The sequence below is a fragment of the Maylandia zebra genome, linkage group LG8 (genome assembly GCF_041146795.1).
Source record: "Maylandia zebra isolate NMK-2024a linkage group LG8, Mzebra_GT3a, whole genome shotgun sequence".
NCBI classification, from domain to species: Eukaryota; Metazoa; Chordata; class Actinopteri; order Cichliformes; family Cichlidae; genus Maylandia; species Maylandia zebra.
The window spans coordinates 417,112-420,716 of NC_135174.1; the positions used below are offsets into that span (position 1 = coordinate 417,112).

A 3,605-nucleotide genomic window follows, 5' to 3' on the forward strand; every position below is an offset into this window, starting at 1 on the left:
AATTATTCAAGGATAGCGTGACCATTGTGATGGAGATTTAATAAAAGGAGGAACACACGGACAAAGAAGAAGAGAAAGGGGGGGGGGCAGCCCTTGAACACGATTGCCTGAGGTATTAAAGTTCTGTATTAAATTCGGGTTTCCAGTGTGAGAAAAGTCACGCAGTGCCAGTAGTAGAGCTAGGTTGAGTGATGATTCTAAATTACTGTAAGTAAATCATCGTACACCCGTTCAAGCTTCATGATAACGGGGATCTAGACTTTGTTGAACCCTAGGCAATTTGAACAGGTAAAATTTGAGTGACCAAGTAGCAGTTGAATAAAAGTCATTGAATAAGTGTTGAAATAAACTGGCAGAATTAAGAGAATTAAAACATTTCAAGAGCTCAAATTACTTAATATGGAAACGGTTCTATTTTGTTTCACGAACGCAAAACATATAGGTTTATGAATATGGTTGTAAATAAGCTGTTTACTTTAACAGGTTTGCTTTTTAGCTGAATTGCAAAATACAACTAGAACGATTAATTGAGACTAATCGCAACTAACCTGAAACTGAGGAGGTTCTATATAAGGAAGAATTAAAACAGGTATAAAATGCATCTGATCTTTAATTGCAGGTGGGACCATGAAGATTTTTTGGTACAGATTGCAGGTTGTTGCTCATTATTGAAGTGTGCTCATAAAGGCAAAACCTATATAGGGGGTCTATAATTTGGTTTGTGTTTTAATAATTTAGGTATGGCAAAATTAAAGGTTTCTAGACAATTTAGGGAACGAGTGAGAAGCATAATTAGATGATCAGAAACTGAGTACTACACTCAAGTTAGAATTAAGAATGCCCAATTTGTTTGAGGTCTGTTGTTCATTTTTATACACACATTGCAAATGTGCTTATAAGGAGCTGGCACGTAGTCTGTGAAGGTCAAAAGCTTCATCCGACAACGGATCGGATTGATATATTGGAGCTATTGACTTCACGTGCAGAGGGTTAAGTGCATGCACGCTTACACACATAAGCATGGCATTGGATTGGAATAAACAAAGTCAACAACATTAGGTTAGGAGAGCCAGCGCAGGAGAGGTGTTGGCTTTCTGTCTCTTGCAGAGAAGGGAACAGACACCAGACGGGGACACGGAGATATGGGGACCCTCCACAGCAACGGGGGTCAAGTGTCATGGCCTTGGGGCTCCTTGAGAAGATGGATCCCATAACCACAGCGATAACCAGGAAGGGGTTGGCGAAAACTAGGAACACCAGAGACCAACGAGGTTCAAGAGGCTTTTGGCAAAAAGGGGGACACGGCGGTGACAACGGACAACAAACATACAGATCTTTGTTTGAAAGTGGGGCAGAATAATCCCCAGATCTGTGTAACGACTGAAGGGTGGTATAACCCCGGAAGTCGAAGAAAGAAGAATCTGAGGGCGTTTCTTCACTCCAAGAGGAGGTGGTAAAGGGGCCTGAAGCGTGTCAGGCTGAAACTCGAGTCTGAAGCTAAAAGAACAGCTGGGTTGTGGGAAAATTGGAAAACAACGGAGGTGTTGGGGTTGATAAGTGTCATAACGTGTTTGTTTGGTTTGGAAATAAATCCTGGTGTGAGTTGGGCTGGCAAGCCAGCCCAAAGAGGAGGAATGTGACCAGGAGATATTTTATTTTGTATTCTTATGATCACAGTTAGAATCAGGAGTATCAATCATTAATCATTTACCATTGTTGAATCTGTTGACAGTATAATCTTTTAATTACATCTGTGTTACTTTGAGCAAATATTAATGCACACTGACTGTTTATATAAAGTTGTTGCACTTTAGTGCAGTCACACCATACAGACCCACTAGTTCTGTTGGGCCCTGGCCCGCCTGCGTGTAGTTCTGCACGTACGCCGGCCTGTAATCACATGCACGCACTTATGTAACACACACGCACGTTCACCTACACACTTAGTAATAATAGGAGGGTTGTCTGAGGACAGTTTTCTGATAGATACACTTTCACAAAATGCACAATGTACTACACACTTGTTTTTCTCTAACAACTGGCAGTTGATGTCCATATTAGGTAAACTCTCTGAACAGGCCCAAACTGTTATCATTTCCAGTAAGGTCTGACTGTGTGACGTCATCATGGCTTATATAAGGAGGGGGAGCTGTCCACTCTTTGGAGATCTGTGGCTGTACGCTTGTCTTCCCATGCTTCTGTCTTAGAAGTGTGCAATAAAATCACTATGTTTGTCACCTACACGGACTCGGCTGTTTTTCCTTCTTACCCAAACTGAACCAGACGTAACAATAGTCCGCCCATTAACTGAGCTTACCAAAGGTTATCCACCTACTCAGAAAACCAAGCGAGCTCAAACCAAAGACCCAAGCAAAACCTATCTCAAACCTTCTGAGCCATTCAAAGAGGGATGCGACCAGTCCTGCCAAGACGCATTCAGAAAAATCATTGAATGTCTGACCAATGCCCCTGTTTTGGCATTCGCAGACTCCACCAAACCTTATGTCCTACATGTGGACGCTAGCCTGAACGGTTTAGGTGCCGTGCTCAATCAAGAGTATCCTGAGGGCATTAAGCCTGTTGCTTTTGCTAGCCGAAAGATCAATGACTCAGAACGAAACTATCCGGTCCATCAACTTGAGTTCTTAGCACTAAAGTGGGTGGTCGTGGATGAATTTTGTGGAGCAGGGAAATTATTTTACTGCTATTGTTAAATAATCATCATCATTACCATTGCATTAATAATAGAATCTGCAGCATTGATATTGTATTCAGAGGTTTAAACAGTGTGTGTGTTTTAGAAAGAATAAGTTGCAGGCTGACAGGAAGTTGCAGAGAGTTTGCAGAAGTGAAAGCAGAGTCTAAGTTATTCTGAGCAGGTTAGACGAGGCTATTTGAATTACTAGTGGTCCGTTGTGGTCAGACAGGCAGGCGTGACCCGGCAACCAAACTGAGGGGACAGGCGCCTTTAAAAAGAGGTAGGCACAGGCCTGTTGATTTTATCCGAAGTGTGCTGAATTGGATGATAAAATTAAATGTCTATTCAGTAAAAGTTGCCGGTAAATGTCTGCTTTGATTTTGATGAGAATCTCATGACAGTACTGAGGATTTAAAGCAGTTGGACTGCTGAAAATGATTTAATGCGGTTGGACCGCTGAAGGATTAATGCGGTTGGACCGCGGAAAGCAAAGCAGTTGGACTGCTGGAAATGATTTTAGTATGTTAGGGAATTTGGTTATTTTTTGGTTATAAGGTTGGACCTGCTTCAGTCATACACTTGGTTGGGTGTTTTACTGTTGTTTCAAAGTAGTATAAATTATTCAAGAACGCCAGTTGGACTGGTAAGAAGCGCAGTGCTCAGAGGTAACGCTTGCCAATGCCAAGGACGCTTAGGCATTGTCCTCGAAGAGGGATAGTCAGTTGGTCACTGTGGAACTTGGGGCACTCCAGAATAACTAGTGGTTGGACCACTTTACCGTTTGGAACGGTAATCTGCGCTTTTTTGGGCAGCAAAGGTTGGACCTTGGGTGTTGGACACTCTTAAATTGAGTTAGGGATTTTAGAGATGAGGCCAGAAACTGTTGGACAGATACTGGTTAATTGAT

General features: G+C 42.2%; 1 long non-coding RNA gene across 1 annotated transcript; it reads left to right on the forward strand.

Moving 5' to 3' along the window:
* The first annotated feature begins 459 nt into the window (after positions 1-459).
* On the forward strand, positions 460-2,241 carry LOC143419762 (uncharacterized). Its single transcript, XR_013099762.1, has 2 exons — positions 460-1,271; positions 1,368-2,241. It is a non-coding gene; the product is annotated as an uncharacterized LOC143419762 (long non-coding RNA).
* Positions 2,242-3,605: the final 1,364 nt, after the last annotated feature.